General features: G+C 47.3%; 1 protein-coding gene and 1 long non-coding RNA gene across 6 annotated transcripts in view; one reads left to right on the plus strand and one right to left on the minus strand.

The window, feature by feature from the left end:
• Positions 1-410: 410 nt before the first annotated feature.
• On the minus strand, positions 411-2,927 carry LOC129212063 (uncharacterized). Its single transcript, XR_008579061.1, has 2 exons — positions 2,797-2,927; positions 411-2,371 (listed from the first exon to the last, which is right to left on the minus strand). It is a non-coding gene; the product is annotated as an uncharacterized LOC129212063 (long non-coding RNA).
• Positions 2,928-4,359: 1,432 nt separating this feature from the next.
• ANKRD11 (ankyrin repeat domain containing 11) overlaps positions 4,360-26,128 on the plus strand; it is a 155,183-nt gene continuing 133,414 nt past the window's right edge. For 2 of the 5 annotated variants that reach the window (XM_054840870.1, XM_054840869.1), the window contains exon 1: positions 4,360-4,655. The gene's annotated coding sequence lies outside the window, so the exon portion shown is untranslated. Of the gene's footprint in view, positions 4,656-5,926; positions 6,010-11,815; positions 12,024-26,128 lie in introns of those variants that run through there. The other 3 variants (XM_054840872.1, XM_054840871.1, XM_054840873.1) reach the window with 2 other exon arrangements.

Below are 26,128 nucleotides of genomic sequence, written 5' to 3' on the forward strand. Positions count from 1 at the left end.
CTGCGGGGAACCACATCAATAGAACTTTACTATCCACAAGAGCAGCTCAGAGTTCTGAGGGGTCCAAAACCACCGCAGCCTGTGCAGGCCAAGGGCACGACGTGGCACGGGAGCTACATCAGCTCCTGGTTCACTGGCTCTGCCTGTCCTGGGCCCCAGTGCCTGGTCCTGGTGCTGCAACTCAGCTGATTATGCAGTGGGCTGCATCGAGGAGTTAACCCTTCACAGGAATGCTGATTTTGGTACAAGTGAGCTGCTGCATTAGTTTAGCCTTATCATTTAGTCACATCTCATAGAGCTCATTATAAAGCAGGTGAAAGCCTTGTCTTTTAGTTCTTAATGGCAGCGCAGGCAGAAGGGCTTGTTTTAAGTTGGAGTTGTCCTTTAACAGCAGCAACAAAATACATGGATGGCTTGGAAGTAGTTTTATTTAAGAAAAATGAGTTTGTGTGAGATTGAGTCAGGGAGGTTTCTGCTGCAGTACCAAGAGCATCAGCTGCACTCCTTGCTGGCTGCCTTTCTAAATGGCTGCTTTATTTGCCAAAACCATCTCTCTTCTAAATGTTTATAGATGACATTAACTAAAACATGAGCCAAGCTTAAAGTAAAGGTTCTTCTAATCGAAGTTCTCTTAAAGTTTTATTCTCTTGGCACTTGTGATGTTGGCACTTGACCGGTCACTTGACCGTAGTAGTCCTAAATCACAGAATTTTAGAATGGTTTGGGTGGGAAGAGACCTCCCAGCCCACCCAGTGCCACCCCTGCCACGGGCAGGGACACCCTCCACTAGCCCAGGTTGCCCAAAGCCCCATCCAACCTGGCCTTGAACCCTGCCAGGGAGCCAGGGGCAGCCACAGCTTCTCTGGGCACCCTGTGCCAGGGCCTCAGCACCCTCACAGGGAAGGATTTCTGCCTCACATCCCATCTCCATCTGCCCTCCTGCAGCTTCAGGCCATTCCCCTTGGCCTGGCACTCCCTGCCCTTGGCACCAGCCCCTCTCCAGCTTTCCTGGAGCCCCTGCAGGGACTGGAAGGGGCTCTAAGGTCTCTGCGCAGCCTTCTCTTCTCCAGGCTGAACCAGCCCAACTCTCTCAGCCTGAGGTCTCCACAGCAGAGGGGCTCCAGCCCTCGCAGCATCTCCGTGGCCTCCTCTGGCCTCGCTCCAACAGCTCCATGTCCTCCTTGTGCTGGGGACCCCTGAGCTGGATGCAGCACTGCAGGGGGGGTCTCACCAGAGCGGAGCAGAATTAGCAGAGAACTGCACCCACATTAACACAGGTCTATTTGCCCATAGGTTGCAAAGGCAGGTGAGTGGCTGACACAGATGCCATGTCCAGAGTCTGTAGATGAGGAAAGAGTAACAGAGCAAGGACCAAAGGGTCACAGAGCTCTTTCCTCAAAGTTAGTGTCCTTTTAGTTTGCTGTGACAGACAGAAATAGGCCTGAAAGCACATTCCCCAAGTGGCCTAATTTTCCTTGCCCTCATGCAATGTTCTCTTTCCTCCTCAGCACCAGAATATTTGTTTTATTTTAAGATTCGAGAGCTCACAACCTTTACTGAAGGAGAAAGGTGCTCAACAGTTAACTATAGGGCTTTTTTGGTGTTGCAATTAAGTTGCAAGGAGCAAAAGCCATCCCAGGATGACAAAACCAAGCGAGTTAAACATCCTCATCACATAAGCCTTACCTAGAAAAACAGCAGAACAACCCTGAACTGAAATCATTCCCCCCACACTCCTGCTGTTAACTTGCTTTCACCGAGTACTTTTAATGTCCCTCCCTGAAATAGCTTGATAGTCCACGCTGTTGTGTTCAAATAAAAAAAGGTCAGGATGACCCACAAAGGCTTTAGCTTCCTCCCCAGCACTGGATCTTTGACCTGGATGACATTCAAGGCTGTCAAGGAAGCAGTCACAGCCAACTGTATTTAGGAAATGAAAAAACATATTTGCCCTCTCATCTACTAATTCAGAGAAGCAAACACGTATTTGCAGTGTTTTCAGTGAAGTATGACAGAAGCTTAATGGAAGGGAGGACAAAAAAACCCACCCAACAACCTGTCTTTTGACTGGTTTAGTAGGTCTTATGGAGGAGGAAGATGGGTAAAGATAAAAAGACTAAGCCTAAGTAGAACACAGGACCAGCTTAACAGGCTCAGAATAAATCTCTCTCATGCTGTTATTTAACAGTGAAGTTGGCCACGTGCTCCTGAGCCACTCCTTCATCACTACTGGGCCCAGCAAAGAGGTTTTTCTTCCTGGGGGACTACTGGCATCTTCAGCGCACGAGAACGATCCTTTTGGCTGCCAAATGTGTGACTCCAAGTGGAATCGCAAATGCCAAAAAAGCAATCACAGTTATGGGCCACGCTCCTGGAAGAGGGGAGTTAAAAAACCCAGAACAATTACTGGTGAGGTCACTGGTAGAAATTGCTTGAGCGCTGCTGCCTCAAGGGTTCCCCATCCTCAGCAACCAAAACAAAACATGGTGACGCAGCGGCGCAGGCGGCTGCCGCCCACACCGGGGCACCTTGGCCACCCGGTCTGGGTGGGGAGCCACGCACATGTCCCCATTTTGTACTTGCTGTGAAGATCCACTCCGTAAACAGGGCTCTTCCCCAGGGAATACTACAGCATTTCGTTTACTTTGATGACATAAAGGGGCTTTTTGGCACTAGATGCGTGGTACGAAACAGAGATATACAACAAGCGTTCCCATCGGGCAGGAAGGGTTGTGCTGAGCTGAGGCATGGGAGCTGTGTGTGAGTAACAGGACCTACCAGTGCTTCTGGAGTTACCTTCGCACAACTGTAACAGGCGGGGACCCAGCAACTGCCAGGGGAGGTAGCGCAGCCCCGCTGGGGCTCGAGGCACCGCCGCAGCAGGCAGGACAGACACCAGCAGTGCTGTCTCAAGTACAGGAACCGAGCCGTCACGTGGCCGCTCGTCCGCACGGCACAGGCAGGAGGTTTATCCAGCAGGAACGGCCGTCCTCGTTTGGAGAGACCCTGTAAATAAAACCAGCAGAAAAGCCGCTTGGTATTATGCAATCAGCATTTGAAACGGGAGAGGAAAAGGATCAGAGAGAAAAAACAACACGGCCTGGTCAGGAGGAAGCGACTCATCCCAGGGCCCAGAGGGAGCACAGCCTGTTCCCACGTGCCCTTGTGGTACGGCGGAGATCACCGGGGCCTGGCGGGGACACCGCGCTTGGCAGCCTTCCCCGGGGACGGCGGGAGAGCCGCCCTAACGCCAGCCCTGCCGCGGGCCCAGGCTCCCACCAGGACATTCGGGGGGTCACCTAGAACTCAACCCACGCGACCCCTTCTCTGTCCTCCCGCGGAAACGCTGGTTCACGTAAACAACTCCCCAGAGGGGTTTCTCATTAACGGCCTCTTCGGAAATCGAAAAGCAAACGTTTGGCATCCAGATCTTTTAATGACAGCGTCCCTAAGGGGCCCGGCCCCAACCCACGAGCGGTTTGTAGCGCAGCGCCGGTCCCGCCGGTCCCTAGGACGATGTGTAACCCGCCCCGTGTCTGCGCACCCCCCGACCCTTGCACACCACCACCCCGGCGGTGCGTGTGCGCCGAGCGTGTGGGTGTGCAAACGCCGACAGCCGCGGCACCGGCCGCCACCGTCATAACCGGGGAGTCCCCGTTTGCGGTGTCTCGTACGGACAAGGGGCAGCACCGGGAGGCGCGGCCGGTGCCGCCCGTCAGGGGAAGGGAGCGCTTCGGCTGGGTTCGAACAGCCGGCGGGGAGCTCCGGGAAGGGCCCTTCCAAGGGCTCGGCCAGGGCGGGGAGGCATCGCCGCCCTCCCGGGGGGGGGGGAACGGGACCGAGCCCGCACCACCCACCGCCGCCGTCCTGCCAGGAGCCCCCGCCCGACCCCCCGCAGGCCGAGGCGGCAGTGGCACGACCGCGGGCAGCTCCGTCCCGCTCCCGGCGGCGGAGCGGCGCCTCAGCCCGCACGTACCTCCGGTGGCCGAGGGGAGCGGGGCCGGGCCGGGGGCGGCGGGGCCAACTCACCCCCCGCAGGGCCCCCCCCGGCGCTCGGCGCTGCACTCGCAAGCCCCGCCCCGGAAGCGCCGCCACGCTCGTGACCTCTGAAGAACCCGCCAATGGGCCGCCGCGCCGCCGGGACACGTCGGCCAATGGCGGCCGCCCGCCCTCGACCCCGCCTCACCGCTCCCGTCGGCCCTCGCGTGCGGCGGGGAGGGGGGGGGGGGAGGAGTGGAGCGCTGCGGCGCCGCGTTTCGCCTCCCCCCCACCCCCTCCTCCCCTCCCGCGGCGGCGCGCTGACGTTCGCGGCGGAGCTGACCGCCTCCCGCCAATGGGGCGCGCCGACGCGGCGGGCCAATGAGCTGCAGCGTCTCAGCCGTGGCCGATCGGGCGGGCGGGCGGCAGCGCTGCGAGCCGAGGCCGAGCGCGGCGGGGCCATGGAGCGCGCGGCCGGGAGGCGCCGCCGGCACTGCCCGCGCCCCCTCCGTTAGTCCCGCGCCGCCGCCGCCGCCTCTCCAGCGCCTCACAGCCCCTTCCCCCTTCCCCTTCCCCCCCTCCCCCCCCCGCCGCCTCCTCTATGCGGCGGGGCAGGCGGAGCCGCAGGCCTCGCTCCCCCGCGAGGCTGCCCTCGGCCCGCTGAGCCCGGAGTGCCGGTAAGGGGCGGCGGGGGGGGTGTGCGGGGGGGGTGTGGGGGCCGTGCCCGGGGAGCGGGGCTCAGGCGGGGGCTGCCGCGGCCTGGTGGGGAGGAGTGAGGCCTAGGCGGGGGTTGGGGAGGGGGAGCACTGGGGCTGGGGGGGGTGGAGGGGAGCCGGGGCGATGAGGGGAGAGGGGGGCACCGGCAATGGCGGGGGGGGGAAAGGGCAGTACGGGGCCGGGTCGGGAGGAGAAAGCGGCGTTCCGGAGGTGGGGAGAGGATGTACGGTTTTAGGCGGGTGGCGAGGGAGATCAGGGGCTGTTCGGAGCGAGAGGGGGCTGTTGGGGGGCTCCGGGGGGAGAGGGGAGCGGGCCTGGGGGGGCAGGGGGAGGGAAGGGGCTGCAGGAGGCTGGAGCGAAGAGGGATTGGGGGGGCTGCAGAGAGAGCTCAGGGGCTGCTGAGTGTTTTAGGGGTGCAGAGGCTCGGGGCGGGCCGTGGGGTGCAGCACGGGGCGGGAGCAGCACGGGGCGCAGGGTCGAGGCCGCAGCGGGGTCCCCCTCCCCATCCACCCTGCGGGGGTTTTTTGGGGGGACACACACATGACAGAGCGGGGGGAGCACGCATTTTGGGGTGAGCGCTGTGCAGGGACGAACAATACCAAAAGTTGTCTGAAATGGTAATTTCCGTTTCCCATTTCATCATCCCTGGGTAGGCGTTAGCCCTGCGTGTGTGTGCGCAGAGGATGGAGCTGAACCGAGCTGCCGCCAGCCAGCCTGGCTGATCTGCGCTTATTTATTTATTTTCCAGTTTAATCTTTAAATTGCTTGGTATTTTTCTCCTCGGAGAAGCCTTTGTGTGCCGGGGAGGGGCCGCTCGACACCTTTGCCCCTTAGCAAAGAGCAGGGGAGGGGGGAATAAAAGAGGGGGAAAAAAAAAGAATCCCAACCCAAACCAGCTGCACTTCTGCAGTCCAGAATTAACCTCCCCCAGTCCGGTAGATTGATTGCGTGTTTAGAAAGGCAAATCTCCGCTCTCCCCCCACTCCTCGCCTGGAAAGGAGCTGGGATGAGCTGAGCCCTTGATGCCCTCTGCCCTTTCCCAGCGAGAGCAGCTGTCCTGCGAGGGGGTGTGCGTGCGGATTGAAAACCGGCCTCTTCATTGAGGCACAAGAGTCTGGTGTGTTTACGCGTTGGCTTCTACTCTAAGCTTGGAGATCTGTTTTGATATCCAGTTGCAGGAAAGGGTTCCTCCCCCCTCCTGGTTTTGTACACAAAGTACTCTCTTACCACTGGGGACATGGCCCTATAGGCAGAGAACAAATTCCAGGCACCTCTTGAAGCAAAATTCCCTCCTGAGATGGCTTCTGAAATTGGGTATATAAACCATTTTTGGGTTGTTTTTTCCCCTCTCTGTGCAGGCAAAGATATTTAGCTGAAAACATCTTGTGAATGTAATGCTTTGTAGCGGCTGTGTGCTTTTCTGAAATACTGAAATTTGTGTAAATGTAAGGAACTTGGAGTTAAATGTATTTTTCCTTTTTTCTAGTTTGTTCATAAAATGGAACATTTTATATAATCACTCCAATTATTTCCTTTTTCTAGGGGGGGAAAAAAAAACCCCAACACTCCATGGAGTCATGGAGAGGGAAAAGGAGATTAACTCTCGCATGTTTTCAAATGGCATCGATACATTCTTTTGTGCGTGCTCTACCAGGAACTAAATATTTGACTTGATTAACTTAAAAAGAAAAAGTTGGCCTTTTTACAAAATGGTTTTACTGGCAGATTAAAGGTGCATATTGGAGTGCTTTTAAACGGTTGCGGTGGCGTGCAGTAGAAGGGTTTAAAATGCTACGTGGAGCGAGACCTGCACCGACTTCTCCGTCTCGGCAGGGAAACTCTTAGGCACCTCGTTTCGTTAACGCCTGTGAAATGTCGCTGTTGAAGCCGTGTGACCTGTTTTCTTTCTGTGGGCAGCTCTCTGTCAGTGGAAGATCTCGCTCGGAGGGGTGGTCTGTATCTGGCTGAGCTGCTCCTAAAGCACAGTTACCCTCACGGCCGTCTGACCCCAAAGCAGAGCCTAAGTCTGCTCTTGCTTAGGTGTCTCTGGGGTTTGTAGAGCTCAGCTTTTTTTTTTTTTTTTTTTTTTTTTTTTTAAATGCAGCGATGCTCTGTCTCTCTTTTGGTTCTAGGAGAACTTGTCGGTCCTAAAGGAGGTAGCGCAGGAGGGTATAAAACTTGCCAGGGCACATCTTGTGTGTGTCCTCCCTGGAAAAGGGCGGTCTGGGCTCCAGTGGGGTTTGCTGTGAACCTGTATTGTTAGGCTAGCTGGGACTTGCATCACCTCCAGACTTGTCTGAGTAAGTGGTGAGGGTTCGGTTTGTGAAATTGAGAGCAGGCTGAGTTTGCCTGTACAGTGAACAACACATTGGAGAGCGTACCTTCCATTTCTGCCCTCCAACTTGATCAATTCCCAACTAATTTTTTTGCTTATTTCTGATCTACACAGTGATTACAGGAGCCTTGGTCATGTAAGCGTTAGGCTGGAAACTAGAGATGTTTGTTACGTTTAGCATTTTACAATTGGTTTTACCGCTCGGTTCTGCTTTTAAAAATGAAATCTTGTCTATATCTCCATTTCATAAAAACGTGGCTCAGAGTGAATTGATTTTTTTTTTATGTGCTGCTTTTTGTTTTTATGATGTTGTAATAGCGTTTTCTCAGACTTAAACATACAGAATGTCCAAAATGAATGTTGGTTTTGGATGGGGGAAGAAAACTCAAAAACAAACCCAAAAAACCCTTCAGCAAAGCGCTGGGCTTCGTTTCTTCCCTTGTGCGTGGTAGGCAACCTGTTTAGATTCTTTTATTTTCTACTTATGTTTTAATTGACTAAGTCCCCAAAAATGCTCCTAAACAAAACAAAGCGTATCGCAGTGTCGTGCAGCGTTCTTCCGCTGTTCAGTAGAGCAGACAAATGTATTTCTCTAGGGTCAGTGAAGACTAGTCGTGTTAATCGATACTGTACCAGCAGTGTTCCCTTTTCAGTAAACCAGATGGACTACTTACAACTGGTGGTGATTATTTTAACTGTGTAATTGTAACATGGCTGCGTGATGACAGGGTTTCCTGCAAATACTTCAAAGGAAGGTTCCTGACAAGTGTATCTTTGCAGCGTTTAATCTGTACTCTTTGTCTTTATGTTGTGGCTTTTGGATGTATGTTTGAAGTACTAAGATTTTTTTTTAACCTCCTGCTTTTTCTATACATTAAAAGAAGGCAATATTCTATAATAATGAAGTGTCTCAAGTACGGGAATAAAACCAGGACTTGGGGGGGTTCCCACAGTAGTATATTGGTTTCAGCTAGTTTTAGGTCCACTTGGTGACTAAGGCAAAAACTAGGAAGTAGGGGTTTTTTTATATGAAATAGTGCTTGAATCTTCTATAAGCATGCATGTGGCTTTGTTTTGGGGAAAATATGTTTGGGGGTGACTTGAGTCTTAACTGGGACGGTCTAATTACTCGGTGAAGAAATCCTTCTCCGAGGGAAGGAAATGCACAGGACCGGAGCTGGTTAATTAAATTTTTTTGTAAAATTACCCAGTGACAGTTTTCTTACGAGGTTAGCCCCTCTTCCTCCCTCCACGCAGAGTACCTGAATTTCAGGCTTGACAGTCTGCCTTACGGATTGAAATTCTTCCTCAATATTAAGATTTAATGGTGGTAGATACGTAGCGAGTGGTGACAGGTACTACTGCTTTTCAGTACAGCAAAGCAAATAATACTTGGAATTATTTACATGGTGGTTGTTATTCTAATTGTATTTCCTCGATGAGGCTCTAGTGAAGGTGGTTTGTCTGCTGCCTCCATTGCAAGTGAGAATTGTATGTATTTCAGTTGTAAAAGGCTGCGGAGAGAAACTGGTGTCTCCACCAGCAAAGATTTTAGCGTTTCGTGATAAACTCGTGTATATTTTTACCCTGTCTAATTTAAAACGGTCTGCACGATGCTTTACAGGAATGATTTGTATGCAGCTTTTAAGTATTTTCTTTTTCCTGCGAGAGAGATTAGCGGCGTGGAGCTGCTGCTTCTGAGGGTGCAGAGCGCTGGGATTCTCAGCCAAGTGTTGTGTAATTTGTATGCCGCTGGTGCGCGGTCATAAAAAAAATACTCGCATAAATGTTAAAGGAAAGCTTGTGCAGTCAATTATTTGAACTCACAAGCATCCTGAGCAGTGTGGGGTTGTGCGGCTAGAGCCTTAATACGATATTTTTGGGCAAAATGCTGTCTTTGGTATGCTGCTGCGAAGGGGGGTAGGCAGCTGTCAGCGTGGTCTGGAGGCTGGTTTTGGGTGTATTGGACCATACCTGGAATTTTCAAGCTTTCCCATGTGAAAACTGGTGTTTTCTGGTGTAATTTTTTCCGTTGAGTATTTAAAAATCTTAATTTGTCTGAGTCTGGGTGGTGGTGCTGGCTTCATCTGTGGCTAGTTAAGAGGTGATGCCAATTTGTAATCCTTTACAAGTATATAAAAAAAAAAGAAAAAAGAGGCTTAAATGCTAATAGCAGCGAAAAAATCTGTTCAGCATGTAGCGTGTGTGAAGAAAGCAGGCACACACGTTGGTCTGTGTAGTCTCTGTCAGCTGAGCTGAGGGCTTTTAAAAATCTGGTCTAATTTTTATGCTGTATGTGGAATGGCTAATCCCATAAAAGCCTCGCACCTTTTGACAGATGAAACGCTGCTGTTCTTAACTTATTTGAGCAAAATATTTTTATAGATGGTATTAGCTCTGTGGCTCCGAGGGTAATGCAGTCCTTACACAAGAAAGATCTTGCTTTGATCTGACAGCTTTCAAGATCCATTTCCAATCACTGAGTTCCATTAACTCTGTTTATAATGGTGCCCTCAGACTTTTTTCTGTTTATGTGACTCTTTAGGGTGTTAACATTTCTGCGTATATGAGTTCTCTTTAATAAACTGAAGGAGTAATTGGGGTCAGAAAAGGAAATAATCCTGTTAGAAAGTGAAGTTAATTATATCAGGTATTTTGGACTCCAAAATTCTTCCTCTCGATTCTTTAATGGTTTCCCCAAACTGTAGGATGTAGAGAAATAATCAAATCGCCACCGAAGTAGGACAGTGGGGCAGGGTGATGTCTGTACGGTTAATTTTGGGAGCGTGAAATGAGTGCAACCGCGGGCTTGCTGGTCCTGGAGGAGAGGAGGGGAGGCTTCTCCGGGCAGGCAGCCTCTTCCTTCAACACGATCTTCGTGGTCCCGTGTCCTTTAAAGCCACGAGTTGAGGGTGGCAGGGTGTCTGGTGGCACTTGTAGGGCTTGGTGGCCTCTCGAGCGTGGTGCGGGGAGCCCCGTAGCTCGGCAGCACCCCGTGCCGTAGCTTGGCGGACGATGGGTGCCAGCTGTCAGGGGGAACAGCCACCCCTCTTCGTGGCACCACCGGCATCTTGACAGACCTCGTGTATGAGAAACCGTCCTGGGCTTTCCGGCCCCTTTCAGTTTTGGTAGTGAAAAGGCGTGAGCTCCTAAAGAGAACTTCTGAAACCTGTGTCTCTTCTTGTTAATTTTCATTTTCTGAAGTTCATCATTTGAATAAGTCGTTTGACTCATTGCAGCATAGTTGGGAACGGAGGCTGAAACTGCAGCCTGCGAAGGCCAAGGAGTTGGGAGATGCTACCCCAAAGTAAACAAAAAGCGTGCAGTAGTCCTTAGTGTTGTGGGGTAGCAACAACAGAGAGTGAATTAGCTGTTGTAACCAGAAGAAAGTGATGGTTTTTTTTCTAGGTCAGGGTTGAAGGCACTGTCAGGGTGGTGATGTGAAGCATATATTACTGTCTGCATTGTCCCTGCCATATGGATGTGTGCAGTACTGCCCTTGGCATTCATGCGTTGAATTATTTATCCTCTAAAAATCTGTAGGCAGCCTCTCTTCCTCTGTCTCTTAAGAAAACCAAACTTACCCGATTAGTATTTTTAAAATAAATCTTCCGCTGTAAATCACCGTAGTGGCAGGAGCGAACTATTGATTGTATATAGCATTTGTATTAGTAAACCAAAGGTTACAACATTCGACATTTTGTGGAAGCACTGAGAGATTAATTCTGCTGTGAGGTGCAGGAGTGTTCATGCTGGTGCTGGGTTCATATGTGACTGAAATCCATGCCTGTTTCTTCTTTAGCAATAAAATTTACAGGCTTTGATAATGGAAAGGGTAGAAAACTTTTTGGTGTGTGTAAAAGCAGCTTTGTCTCAGCTGTGTGCGGGGGCAATAGATGTTTTTACTCACATGAGCAGTGAGAAAGCATCTCCTTTCCTCTGGCATTGTGTTGGATTTGCTCTGAGAAAAGCGTTCAGGTGGTCCTTGTTTGAGCGGTAGGCTTCAGGTCCCCGGCTGAGGACATCGGTGTCTGCAGGGTGCCACGGCAGGGTGCTTAAATGGCTCTGGGTCACCGGGGAGGGAAAGCAAACCCTGAAGGAAGCTGGCTCTGTAATATATATATATGTATTTTTTTTAAGAGACTGACAGCTTTGCAGTATAGAAAAGGTCTAAAATAATTTACCTTTAGAGCACCGTAAAGCTGCTAAAATTGTATCATGGGCATAGCAAAGAAGGGAGATGTTACCCTCTAAAAAATTCCCCGCGATCCAGAGGCAGCCTGTCCCTGAAGGCTTGACAGCCTGTGCGGCAAGAGCCTGCAGAGCTAGGTTTTGAAAATACTGTGCTGCTCTCGCTGTCTTAGTGTGGCATGAAAGTATGTGTGATTAGGGACTCCTAAAAAAATATGTGAAATGGCTTTAAAGGAAAATAAGGTGAATGGAGACTTCATTATTAAGTATGAAATGCTTAACTGCAGTTCATGGTGCATAAAAATAAAGCACACGTGAAGGTGCTCCCCTCCCCCTGAGCACAGAGTGTTATCAGCTTATCTGGGCAGGAGTTCAGAGCCATAAAAACTGTATCCTGCTTACACCTTCCAGCCTATCCTATGACCCGCTCTCTGTAAACAAGTTGTGCCAGGAGCTCCAAATGACTAGTAAGTAGCTGGGTTTTCTGCAGGCCGGTTAGGTCCAGGAGGAGCCAAGATAAAGTTCCAAGAAGTTCTCCGTTGGGAATGGTCTCCTGATAGCTGCCTTCTGCAGGGAGGAGGTAACAGACTGATAATCCTGCTGACTGTGGCATTGACCGTATCCTACGAAAAGCAGTAATCTTTTTGGGTAGACTTTACACTCTCGGTCTGGTGTTTTCCACGTTATGCACGATGATGGCTGTTGCAGATTGTGAAATGTCAGCGTTGTCGTAACAACACACACCACTTGCTGCACCGACTGTCGTTCTGCTGTTGCGTCAGGTCTTCGATGGACTGAAGATGTAAGCCTATTTATAAAGTACTGCTGTAGTTATATCTTTAGATGGATGAGATTAGCCATGCCGATGATGGGAGGAGATATAGGTAGATGCGGGGAAAGGGTGTGTGTGTGGGGGGGGACACAAACATCCTGCTCATGGCTGTGCTGGGGTTGTTTAAATACCACTGGGTGAGCTTGTGCTCTAGTTACAGTGCTTGGCTGCTTCCCATCGCTAGCTGTCTCCTTGGTTTCATCTTGCAGCTAGGTTTATCCAAACTGGATCGTGAGGCTGTAATGAGTGAGCCTCGGTATTTTTGCGTGTAAAACTTTACCTTTCGGAGCAGTCCCGGCGTTGCATGCACTAGCCAGGTCTGAAGATGAAAACCTGTTCTCCTTGAACGTTGACATTTTCATTCCAACTCATGCAGTTTCTTGTCCTACCAGCTTAGAAAGGACATGTGAGAATCTGCTAGTTTTGAAAATTAGGATAGCTGATAACTGCAGTATCTCTCTAGTTCCTTCTTTGCCGTAGCCTGTCTCAGCAGACATTGGGGTGCTGCGTGGTGACCGTCCCCATCTCTGGTCTGTTTGACGCTCTCCATTTCGCCAGCAGCCCAGAAGGCTTCCGGCTTTCTGACCAGCATCTGAGGTGCCCTGCATTACTCAGAGCTGCTCTCTGTTGTGGGTGATGGTAGCGAATTAAATCACCCTCCCCTGTGATCAGCGCTGGTACTGGGGTGTTAAACTTGTTCTGTGGTGAGAGCTGAGTTGCCTTTGAGTTAGCCCTCATGTCGGGAAGAAGAGATCAGACGAGAAGTCAACTTTGTGGCTTTTTCCTGGTGTGCTGAGTAGTGCTCCTTAGTTAGAAAGCTACAGATTGTAGTCTTAAAATGCTGAATTTACTTCTGCAGTCTTTTCTGCCTGCTAGCTTCCCCTACTTCACGCACTGTAATATTTCTTCCCCTTTCTGTCTGTCCCTCCCTCCTCCTTCCTGGGAGCCTCATCTGATGGAGGTTCTGCTCGGCGTTCTGCTCTCGCCTTGGTCCTCCCCATGCAGGATTCTTGTCTCTAATTTTAGCCTGTCTGCCTTTTGATGTTCCCTCCCGTCTGTTCCTGCCTTTCTCCTTTTCTCTGACATCATCCTGCATCTTCATCTCCCTCTCGAGATCTGGGCCTTGTTTTTGCATGGTGGGAGGAAAGTCCTTGAAAATGGAGCGAAGCGGCCATAGCGTTGAGAGGTGAAGGGCCTGAGGGTGTGGAGACTTCTCCCAGGTATGAGAGTTTGGGGTGCTGGAGGTTGGGTCTCCCGTTGTGCTTACCACTAACAGCTCGTTACCTCTTCTGCATCACCCTCACCACCATTCAGCTCTTTGAATCTTTGTCTTAAGGATCTGTCCTGTATTTGAAGGATGAGGCTCTTTGCCACGACACTACCAGTAATGGTTGTAGGCAGAATTTACTCTTACAGAGCAGTGCAGGTAATTGAAATCTGCAAGAATCCCTCTGAATAGTCTCTTTGGAGCTGTTACCTTGTCCATCTGGTGCTAATTCACTTGATGCAGCTTGCAATAGAGAAGGGTGCATGGGAGGTCTGCTGGCAGCCCTGCATGCTTAGTATTGCCTAGCAGCCTGGCTTTCCCCTGAACCTCCCGCCGTTACGGCATGAAAGCTGCAAGCTGCACAGTTTGCTCTGGAATTTGACTTCATGTTAGCATGCGTTTGCTTACATTTACAGAGAAAATGATTTTAATGCAGATGCATTTTGGCACAGTAAGCTAGTTCTCCGCAAAAGGATGCGGTGTACATCGGCAGAAACCAGGGTACCCGACCTGATAGCTCTGGCATCCGGAAAGGTGGCTTGGCCTGGTGGGGTTCATCTGCCTGAAGACCAGCAGGGATGGTGCGTGTACGTGTAAGCTGATTTGTGCACAGAATATAAATACTTGCTGTTGCAGACATGCAGCCTGTGGTTTTAGAAGTTCTTTTGTGAAAACAACATTCAACCCCTCCACCGCTGCAGCGAGGAGCTTCGGTAGAAACCCAATCCTAGCAATTAGTGGAGGTTTAAAAGGCACCTAGCAACTGCTGGTGTAGTTCGATTTGCAGATTTTTTTTTTTTTTTTTAGTCTAAGGTTCGTAGCTGTTTTCTTTGCGTTCTGTGGAGATCGTCTGTGTGTCGCTGTAGAGGGAAAGGTGGAGGGAGTCGTGGTTGTGCTGAGATCAGTGACTAAATTAGTTGAAATGATAATGGTAATGCTGCTGTGGGCTCTGCAGCAAGCGATCCTCGGGGAAAGCGGAGCATGACTGGAATATATTTGGCGGTACGTGAATTTGGTGTTTGCGGGTAACCTGAGCTCACCTGTAAGGAGTTTTGTTACCCAGATACTTTCTGACCTAACTTGCTTTTGTCAACAGTCGCACCAAATGATTAACGAATGATGCTTTCCACGAGCGTGGTTATGTAAAATGTTGATACACTGCATTTTTTCAGATCAGCTTTATAACGTGTGCAGGGCTTTAAGTCGGAACTTCAAAGAAGGTAGTTTGCTTTATGGTTGAACCTATGAGCAGTTTTATGTGCAGGGTGGAGTGAACTTGTGGAGAATATTGCAGTTTTCCCACTGTCATAAAAAGTTATGATCCTCATGATTCAAGTATTGTTCTGTAGGCGGAGGCGAGAGACAGATGCAGAGGTCAGCGGGAGCGTGTACGGAGTAAGTTCAGATGTGCCAGCAGAGTGAATGCCGTCTTCTGTGTTCCCAGCTCACTGAAACGGGTTCAAAAAGTGCCTTGTGCTCTTTCTGGGTCTTCCTAAAGAAACCTGCACCTGTGTTACTCGCGGAACAGGCAGACCATTTCCATGGGAAAGGAACTTGGCAGGGGGAACCGTGAAACGCGGCTGAGAGGGGTGCTTTTTTCCAGTGCAGTATTTTAAACCCTTCTTAAAACGTGGCGCTTCAGAGTGGAAAAGAGACTGTAAGTCAGTTTATAACCTACTTTCTTTCTTTGGGCTTTTCTTTGGGGTATGAGCCAAGCGAGTTAAAAAAAAATAAAAATAAATAAGCGGCTGCCTCTTGAACAAGCCTCATTCCAGTTAACTTCACTCATGCTTCAGAAGATATTTAAAAACTGAGATATGTTCCCTAAAAAAAGGACTGTTTAGGCTAAGTGATCATGGTGGGAGAGCAGGATAACCTTTTAAAGCCTTATTTGTGGGCTTTTCTAAAAGTGTCTGACAACGGGTTCCGCTTTAACCCATGGCGAGGTGTAAGACTGCTAGCCGTGGAGTCAGCGCCGCAAATTCCGAGGTGTAAAACACTTTTCAGTTTTCACTAAGTTATACCTGATTAAAATAAGTCACTATTCCAGTTTCAGTCAGATCTCTATAAATATTCTGAGTGACTTAGCCTCTCGTTTAAAACATTTTCTCCTGGGATGAGGAGGTATAAATGTGCTCTTTGTTTGCAGCCAGGAAAATGAAAGGATCACAACATTCAAAAAACGTACGTGTTGGATCTTCTGAAAAACTGTTTCTTAAAGAATGTATATTATATCAAAAAGTGCAAATACCTTTGTTAAGGTGGTTTGTTTTCTGTTCTATTAGCTGGAAGAATTATATTCTGAATATGTTAAAACTTAAAAAAAAAAAAAAAAAAAGACTAGGATCCTTATCTTTGGATGATCCATTAGCTGTTCTAGCCTGCCTTTTATTTATTTTTGTAAACACATGTGTGAATGTAAACATTTTATCCAGAATGGCCTTGCAAATGTTCCTGCATTAACATATATTGTCATGGAGAATAATTTTCATTTAACTGTAATTTGCTTTATATTTTCCTCCCTGGTTGCCATAGAAACGCAGTCCGATGTGGCAGTGACTACTCACAGGAGCTAGGTTATGCGTTGCCTTTATAATGGACCTCTGTTAATCATGCTGCAGTTCTCACTGAGGGAACCATGATTATTTGCAGGAGGCACTTTATTTATATAAACTGTAAGATGCCTGCGGTACCTCAGAGTTATCAAGGGCGCTTTTCTGTTCTGCAGAAGTTTTGTCGTAAAAACTGCCTATGCATTAAGATGATTGTGGAATTGATATATATTTACTTAAATTTAATGTCGGTTAGACTTCATTTTCAATTTTCATTTCATTTACTGCGATAGCCTAACTAGCAGCACTCTTTCCTGTGGTTCAGCTTAAGGTCTTAAATGTTCGAAACGCAGCAATGAAACATTTGTTATCCTTATCTGTGCGTAAAAAGTTGACTTGCTTTTCATAATAATGTGTCTGTGTCTTTATGGTGGTGGTTGCAGCTGGGCAAACACCTTCTCTTCCACCCCAAGCCTGGCATCTAATGACAGCGAGCTTTGTCTAACAGTGATACCAAGCGCTTAATCATGCTTATAAGAAAAAAAAAAAGTTCCCTTTTGGCTACGAGCAGATAGAAGGGGGGTGAAGATGGATTTCAGTCACATTTGTTGCCTGTCTGTGGATTTTTGGGTCTATTTTACACCTCTCACTTTTGGCCGTGGCACTTTTGGTCCACGTCTGCCTCATGCCATGACTGCTCTTCTGAACTGTGCCCACATTTCCCTTTGATTTACTGCCGCGCAGAAACCCCCAGGCTCAGAAAATGCAGATGTGAGCATTACATATGTCCACTGCAGCTGACAGCAGGATCTTGATTTTACAGCTGAAGACGGTGGGGCCATCCCAAGGCAGAGGGGATGTAGGGCTTTAGATACCCCCCTGCGTACAAGCCGTAGCGTGGCGGTGGGCTTTACCCACTTCTGAAGGGGGCTGGGAGCTGTAGTGGATCCCGTGAGCACATAGAAGCGGGTGCTTTTTTTCCTGTGACTCAGAGGGTGAAGTACAACGTGATCTCTGGAGTATCTGTGCTCAGATGCCTGACGTTTTAGGGTGCGCTGAGAAAATAGGATGCTGATCTCTGCCTTTGACCATGGCTTGCTGGAAAACCTTGGAAGGACTTGACTTCCTGCTACCGAGATAAGAATCGCGGTGGCATGGGTTCAGACTGAACTCGTCAATTAGCAAATGATTCATATTTGCTTAACGGGATGAGCTGAAGGAGAGAAAATCAACCACATGAGATTGTCTTTTGTTTGTGTACCTTCATGGCAGAAACCTTAAATTATAACTTAGAGACGTGGATTTCACTTACTGAACCGGACTCCTCAAACTGAATTTTTAGTTTGGTTTTAAATCTTAAAGAACATTTGTGTGTTGGCCCTTTCTTTCCTGCTCTTCGCGGTTAGACGCCAATTGTCGGTTACGTAAGTCTGGATTACTCCAGCACGTGGATGCTTTCAGATACATATGGTCTCACAGTTATTTCTTGGTACTTTACAGAAAGAATTGAGTAACATTTTGTTCTGTAATGCAGTATTAAGAAACTGAGCATTTTTTTTCCTGCAATGGCATATAAACAAGTAGTGGTAACATCCTATTTAAAGCGTTTGGAGGAGGTAGGGCTAAGGAGGGGAGGCAGGGCTGAATCAAGGTTTATTTTTCTTATACCTACACACTGTATTTTGGTACAATTTTGCTTGCCTTCCATGAAAGCTGTGAGCTTTTATAAATGAACTATTTTTTGAGGTGTATAAGCACGGTGCGGTGTGTGTGCTGTGGGTATGGAGTAGCCTTGTTACTAGATGTTCCTCACCTCTGTTTCCCTTTTCCCGTATTTCTGTGACAATGGACAATGTTGCTGCTCTTTTGCTGTTTACAAGAGGCAGATGTGAATCGTAGTCAAAGGCCAATCTAATTTTAATTAGAGCCTGCAAAATGCCTTGGCTGTAGTCAGGACTTTTGGGTCTCATGTAGAGTTTTTGCATTTTTCCTCTTCCCCCCCGCCCCCCCATCTGTTGTCAGATAAATGCTCAGAATTGACTGCTAATTTGTGTTTTTAGTGACGTTTGGGATACTCAAATGTACCTCCTCAAAGGGGGAAGGTAATGCATTCTTACAATGCCAGCATCTCTAAGCTATCGGATGGGACAGTCAGGCTTGCTGGCAATTTATGAAATAACACACACTTACTCTATGTAATTCATACATTTATCTGAATTTTATTCCATTTTTGCTGAACTTCAGCTACCCGAAAGTCAAGTGTTCTGCACCAAATGCTTTATGGTTTGGAAGCATTTTATTTGAGAGTTAAGTATTAAAATATGTAATGGCACAAGAAAATATTAGGAAGCAATTTTTTTGAGCTGGTGTTGAGTTGTTATTTCCAGGTATCATAGGAACAGCCCGTACGGGGCTGAAGGTAGAGGTGTACGGTGGCTGTTTGCCCGTGGTTCAAGTTGAGGTGTCATTACGTAGCTGGGCAGTCTGCTTAACGTATTTAAAACAAACGACCCCCCCACGTGACCCTGTAGTCTGTGTATAAATGGGTGCGTGCGATGGAGACAGCGTATGTTTTTTTGACTTCTTCCTGGCTCTGAGGCAGCTTTGAGGTGGTTTTTTCCAAAGGTGGGGTCCTGAAGGGTTGCTTGAATTGCGATGTGAGCGGAGTTGTAGGTATAAACCAACACGTGTGGTGACTGCCTGACTTTTGCGGACTCACGGATAGACTCCTTTACCTGGAAATGGGGATAAACATTCATTCCTCAGCACAAGAAGGGCAGAGTGGCTTTGGTGGCAGAGAGAGTATTTGACTCTTTCTGAAGCTTCACTTTGAGAATATTTTAAGGTTCACTTATTTGTACTTGGGTTTGGTCTGACAGCTAATACGTTACCTTATCAGAAGTCATGAAGTAGTGTTAACTGCAGATAAAACATTATAAAGCCAAACTGTCCTTCTGCTGCCTCCTTTTCTTGGATGCCTGAGTTGACTTTGAGCCGCTTTGCATCCCGTGTTGTGCCTTGAAGACAGCATTGAATTTAGCTCTGTTAGTTGTGCTCGAGATCTGAAGGGAAGCGAGCTTTCTAACACAGCCTGGGCACGGTGCCGTTACCGAGAAGACAGTGCAAATCAGGAGGAGATGTGGGGCAGTGGAGGGTTTGGAGGAGCTGCCTTGTGTGCAGCCGTGGGAAGAGGGATTTCTGCAGGGAGTGGGTGAATTGTTTCCTTCTGCTCCGAACAGCCTGTTAATGACCTGGCCTCTCCAGGGCGTAGAGATTAACCTCCCGTGGCTAACTTCAACCTGGGAGACTCCCACCATATTGCTGCCTTCAAGTGTTTATATCTAAAAATACATCTGTGCTGCTGCACAACGGGCTCAAGGCACATTAATCCTCCTTTCTTTAGGAAGGAGACTTTTGTTACTCGATGAACTAGTGCGTAAATTGTGTTTCTGCTGGGCGGTATTACCATGTTTCTTCCAACAGAAAAATGTGGTGGAAATAATCGTTCTGGTTGGAATTCCCTCTCTGACAACAATAGCAGAAATGAGGTGGGGTTGTTTGAAAACGTTTAATGATGAAAAGTTTTGAAGGAGCCAGCTCTCCCAAGCTGCACAGGCTTCGCCACGTGATCCCTCTTTGCTGTTCAGTCTTCTGCAGAAACGGCAGCGTTCTCACAACCGGCTGGCTGAATAGTTTTGACCACTTCTGTCTCTTCTGAGCACAACTGTTTAAGAATGCTTTGTCTGTCTTGGATCTCGGTTACTCTACTCCATTCTCTCATTTTGCTAAGTCCATTTGGTTGTAATTTAGTACTTCTGTTTCTTTGGATGAGGAAGAATGAAAGCCTACCAGGCTACCACCTATAGCAGTACTTGGAGTTATTGCTGCCTCTGCGTGTAATGATTCATCTTGGAGGCAGACAGCTTGCTGCCCTCAATACCTCATTGTAGTTCCAGACAAATTCAGATGTTGTGCTTCGGCGTTTCTGGCTTACGAACTCTCAGCAGTGATGCTTCTGTTTATCGTAAGGCTTTGTTTCTAGGTAACTTTGGGGAATATTTTATGGCAGCAGTAGCACGAGGGCTAGTTTAGGCACGGCGTGGATAGCTGTAGGTGAGTTTACTGCCTTGTGTTGAACAACTTGGTAGCTGATATTCTTGCAGCGAGTTATAACTTGAATTCTTGCTGTTTGTGCCACTGGGGAAGCTGCAGTGGGGCGTTTGAGGTCTAGGATAGAAAATGACTTGCAGCAACCATTGCGTAAGCGTGTGTAGCTTTGCTCTTGGCGCTTACTGTTTTCCGTGTGTTCCGAAGAGAGATGAGACACAGTTTTTTACCTCTCAAGCTATTTAAAATTCAGTGTTATGTTTTCTCTCCTTTCATGTTTGCCTTACCTCGACTCATTTTGATATAGGAGCTCACCTGCTGCATCTGCCAGGCTTTTATCTGCCTCACCTGCCTGTGTTTTCCCCAGACCTGCCGTTGGTGCTAATCGGCAGTACAGCTCAGCCACAAGCTACTTAGACAACCCAAACCATTTGTAAGGAAGCTTTCTTTAAAATATGGATGGCATTAGAGGGACTCAGGCTTAAAATTAGAAACTGTTTATGATGCACAGTTGTAGTTGTTTACCTTGAACCATAATTATCTTATTTCCGGAGTTAAAAACGTCACGTCAGCTTGCTGAAGTAAGATTTGATGACAAAGGAATTGTTTTTAGCCACCAGCAGAGCAAAGAAACTTCAAATGTGTGTCTAAATATGATTTTATAACCGAAAGTATAGCACACTCAGGATTTTAAATTGGCTCTGGAGGTTGCGTGGGCTTACGGGTAGGCCATTTGGCCGGGGATCAAGGGACTGGGTTTAATCCTGACTCTCTGTCCTTTTGTCCTCTGAGCGTTTTCCTTGCCACCCTCTGTGCTGTTTATTTGGCCGGCGATGTGTTTGAAGGAAGGGATATGCCCTTTTGCGAGGTGTTCGTAGATTTTTCTCGGGGTGTGGTTTTGTGGCACGGCCAGAGACGGTTCATCGCTGCTGGGGGGGGGTGAGGTTCCTGGGGACGGAGATCTCCCTGCTCGACTTCGCTCCGCTGTAACCGGTGCCTTCACCCGCAGCCCTCGAGCCCCTGAGGAGCTGGGGTACCACGAGCGTACGCAGACGGACGGTTGACTTCCTTATTCTATTATTTAGTAATGCTCTCCGGTGAGTCTTTGTGGCTGAGGTGGCCTGTGCCCTCCTTGTAGTGTTTTCCAGACCTGCTGTGGGACTGCAGCAGCCTCCCCTTCATCGCCCTTACCTGCTGCTGCCAGGGTGTTCCTTGTTCAGGAGGAAAAAAATGGGAGGGGAGCAACTTCTTTAATGATGGCAACTGCTACTTAAACCTGTTCAGGGCTTATAATAGAAGGGAGAAAAAAATAATCAGTGGAAGCTGTAGGTGCTTTCACTTTATGTGGTATTTTTAAAGAATCTTTTTATTCTGACCTTAACTTGCTGGGACCTAGACAATAAGGAAGAAATGCCATGTGTAAATCAAGGAGGCGCTTCCTTTATGGTTTTTCCTTGCTATGTAATTTGAGGTGATTGTAAGGCACTTGTCATAACTCTGGAAACTGAAGACTTGAGCACATTTTAACAATTGCATTTTTTCACGCTGCTTTCTGGGGACCTCCTGGGTCATGAAGCCAGGTCTGCTGCTATGGCAGGTAACGGTGTCATCTAGTCCCTGTAGTGGCTGTGTGTATCTGCTGGTGAGCCTTTGAGTGAGACTTGCATGTTCTTAAGAAAAGAACCCCGTATCCGAGTTGTTAAAGTCTCCCATTGTAATATTTGTGTGACTACACATAATTTTTGTGGCTGAGGAGGTTGTGTGCAGCTGCTCGGAGTGGGTGATTGTGCACCCCTTGGATACGTTTGCTCTGGTTTTTTCTCCTCTTTGGGAGAGACAAGGTGTATGTTCTCGAAGGCTGAACGGTGACTTCCTTGACTCCTCCATGGCTAATTAGTGTGTTTTAAAATGGGATGCCTGCATCCTTTTCACAAATCAGCTTTCAGAGAGGAAAGGAAATAGTTCAGTTATTAATAGTAACCTGTATCCAATTTGCCACTGAATTGCATGGTTGCAAATATCTGAGACTGTAAAGGTGGCAAATGTGTCTGTCGCTCTTTTTTTTTTTTTCCTTTCTTAAGAATGGTCTGTATTTTCTCAACGTGTTAAAATTGAGAACGGAGTAAGAAATTGCATACTCATATTTTTAAATAAAGTGGTGCTCTTCCTAGCCTCGTAGCATCATTAACCCTCCTTCCTTCCCTTAGAAGAACTTACAAAGGGAATTTGAGTGGAACGGATGAGTAAAGGGCTCTCGGTATTACAGGGAAGGTGTTCAGTCTAATGATGGGAAGTATGTCTTTGTCCCACTTCAGACTTGTATTTAGGAGGAATGAAAAGGAGAAGGTATCTGAAATATGACAGCAGCTGAGATCTAACCTTAAATTACTGGTTTAATTCCAGAGAACATACTACTTGTCTTCACCGGGTTGATGAAGGCCAGTGTCTTGGAGCTTAAGTAGGACAAGCTGAAGCTTCAAGATTTTTTAGCTTGGCTTCATTCTGTTCAGCGTGGTGCTCTCAAAGATGGGCAGTACTTTGTCTGTCTTCAAAGTTCACCTTTGAGTGTTCCTTTTGATGGCGTATCAGCGTATTCTTTACCATGCATCTTTTAGGTCTCGTGGTAGAAATCCCCCTAGGTCTCTGGGGGTTATTTTTGTTTTGAAGTGCAGGCGATAAGTTTCTAGGACAGCTATGACAAATCTAAGCTCAGTTTGTTTGCCAGATGAATCTGTTGTGATTCTTTTATGGATACCTGTGGACAGGAATTGAGTAACTTCTGGCTGGTTTTTGTTTATGGCTATACTATACACTAAAATAAACAGCTTGAGGGTTCTGTGAATTTTGGTGTTGAATTTTATGGCTGGATAGCTAACCAGTACAGGTTATTTGAAAGTAGATATGATGCTGCTGTTCTGTGCTGATGGTTTTCTCGGAAGCACGTTCTCACGCATTTAACGTGTATATTCATGTACCAGTAATAACGGTGTGTTCTTCCGAAGCGAGACAGTGGCTCTTTGCTTTGCATGTGTGGATCATTTAATAAAGAAATAAGCCTGATTATGCATCTTTTTGGAAGAGATTCAACCAGGCTAGAAAGACCCAGCAGTCTTGGGTAATTACATTTCATATTGGAGCTCTAAAAAAGAAAACTGGTAAGGATCTGGAGGATTGTTTGGAAGCGTTGGAGCTGACAAAAAAGGATGCCTGCAGCTCCCTCGGCTGCCGAAGTGACAGTGGATAACTGGTTTTGGGTGCCTAACCATTTCCTGGTTTCCAGAGATGGCCGCTTGATGTAAGTTAATGCTGTTACAAGGCAAGTGGTGCTAGTACAGTTAAGACTTCTTTATCCATTTGCTGATAAAAGTGCATAATGGGATTTAACTTTTTTTTAAACTAGGTGAGTTGTTTTTTAACTTATGCAGACTAAATCATAGCATGGCAAACAACGTGTCCTCTGGACTGGCAGACCGAGTCTTGTCTCTGCTTGCCAGTACCGAAGGGCGAGCTGTAGCCTTGAGCTTCAGTCCAAGGTTGGTTAAGGAAATTGCAGAAGTTGTATTTTGACTTAATACTTTCCACTCATCAGAGAAGCCACAGAAGGGTGGTAAGGGTGAAGGAGGAGAGATGAGGGAACGCGCTTGTGTGTTTCCAGAACTCTTCATTGTGTGCACAGCATTGAAAAATCTGGTTCAGTGGAAACTGTTTGGACTTGCTTTGCTCTTCTGCCACATGACGCCAAGAAAAACCGAGTTACTTCAGGGGTTTAAGCTTTCGGGTTGTGCTGGGAGCTGGGACTCTGCTGACAGCCCCAGTTTTTTACCCTGCCAAGTACCTTTCAGGCTGCTTTGATGGATCTTTCCAGGAGAAATGATAGGTAATTTTAGAGGTTAGCAATTTTGGAATATTCTTGAGAGTGGAGAGCTTTAAATGTCTAATATGAAGAAACCAGATAACCAATAATAAAGTTGGCATGTCCGGTAATTTCAGAATTTGTTGCTCAGTTGCCTGTTGTGTGTTTGCAAGGGTTAAACTCAGTGAAACGTTAGGCTTCTGCCGATAATTCATTTTTTTAGTTTAATGCAATTCAAACATAAAAGTAGTTAAATGCTTTTATACTATCTTTTGGCCTACTGCAATGAACTACAGAATTTTTATTTGAACTTCTCAAGTCTCATTTCTATAAAAGGAGACACAGCAACATACCGTACACAAGCATCGTTTCCCATTTTCCTTGCAAGCCTGATGTATTTATAAAGTAGACAACAGTGGTGTGCAGTAATTCCTCAGGGTCAGCCAAGAATGTTGTGATGGAAGCTGAGTCCGTTCGTTATATCAGTGTGTAAATACTGTAACCCGGGTCGTTTAATGAACTGAAAAAAGCACAAATCTTGAGGAGTACCTGGAACGCATTGAAACTTGTTATCTGCATCACAGATCCTGGATTCTTGTCACTCACTGGAGGTCTCTAAGCAGCGTAGTCATTCCTGAGTTTAGACTATTGTCTATCCCCAGTTTCTTGTGGACTGTGTTGTCCATGTCAGACTTTCAGTTATTAAAACATTTAAAGGACAATTTGGTTCCACAGGAACCGCCTTTCCCTTCCTTCATGCTTGTTTTGGTGGGACAAACTGAGCCTTAGGCTCTTCAGCCTACACATAAGTATCTTGATCTGTGTTTTTGAGGACAGTATCAGGTTATTTTGTATTTTTATCAAGTGGCAAAGATGACAAGAGCTTTAAAAATGTAGATCTCAGCATGCATATTATCTGCAGGGCAAAATAAAGGAACTTTGAGACCAAGAATATATTACCTACTTAGTTGCTGAAAATCAAATTAAATTTTACTTGATGCTACAATTTTGTCACAGACATACTGAAAGGTGTGTGTTGGGTTTTTTTGATTTTTTTTTTTCTCCTTTTTAAGCACTAGTGGAGTTCTCTCTACACTTTGGTTTTTCACTTTGGTAATTGGTACTGTGTGAGCATGGTTGGCTGTCATGATTGCTGCGGGAATATTTGCTTCCTTGTAAATTCTAGTGAAAAGCAATTTCTGTAGCTCACACCACTAGTGCAAATTTCTTCTTAAAGCATAGGGCAGCTGCACGCGTGAGCAAGTGTGACTGTGGTCTTGCCGAACATAACAGTTTGCTCGGCGTTGTGTCTATTTGGAGATGGTCGGTCTGTAAGGTACTGATAGGATGCAGGGACTTTCAGTTATTTATCTCTAATTTCTACTTATTTCTTGGAAACAACTTCTCCCCTCTTTCAGATCTCCAGTGCAACACCTCTTCTTTTTCCTCCTCTGTCTATATAGTCCCAAGCTGCGTAGAGCAGTCTGGGTGTGCTTTTCCAGGCTCTTGAGTGGAATTGCCACAGATCGATCATCTTTGTTAGCCGTAGGTCCCCTCGAGGAGCCAGAGGAAAGCTTTCCCTGCTGCGGTGGGCAGGGCTCTCAAGGGGGTGTGAGCAAAACCTATAGAAAGGAGCGGAGGCAGTAATGTCTGTGCTGTTTCTGTATATGTGGCACTTTGATTTCTTCCCCGTACTTCAGCATTTGTCGTTTGGATTCTTAACTGGCTTTGGGTGCTGTAACCTGGCAGGGATAGAATCCCTGTTCTTGCAGAAGGTACCTACGAATGTTCCTGGAAGGCGCGTGGTGGATAATAAGTACATGGGGTTTGTGGTGCTGTTTGCTTATGGATTCTCCCCCGGCCCTGTCCATTTTCGCACATTCTTGAATTGTTATGCGATTTTACAGTTTCTGAGAATAAGTCTTTATCGTCATTTCAGCAGGGTGAAAGATGAGTGTTTGTATACGGGGTGCCGCATAAAGCCGAGTTGTTCTTAGCATGCCTATGGAGCGAGTTGGAAAATGTTTCTAGATTTCCCCTCCCTTCAGATTTGTTGTACTTGTACCTCCTTGAGTTCTGCGTCTGAGGTAATGGAGCTTATCTGAAAGCACGAGCTCGTTGGTGTCCTCCGTGTTCCCCAGCGTGTATTTTTACTGAAGCCCTCAGAGAGTTGCCTCATTGAAATTCTGTCTCTTCCGTAAATTATTTGGAGGGAAGCAGATGAGCGCTGTGGAAAAAGGCGATCCTACTCCCTAGAGATTTTTTTTTTCCATTCAGAAGTTGGTCTAAACCAGAA

Source organism: Grus americana, chromosome 13 (genome assembly GCF_028858705.1).
Source record: "Grus americana isolate bGruAme1 chromosome 13, bGruAme1.mat, whole genome shotgun sequence".
NCBI classification, from domain to species: Eukaryota; Metazoa; Chordata; class Aves; order Gruiformes; family Gruidae; genus Grus; species Grus americana.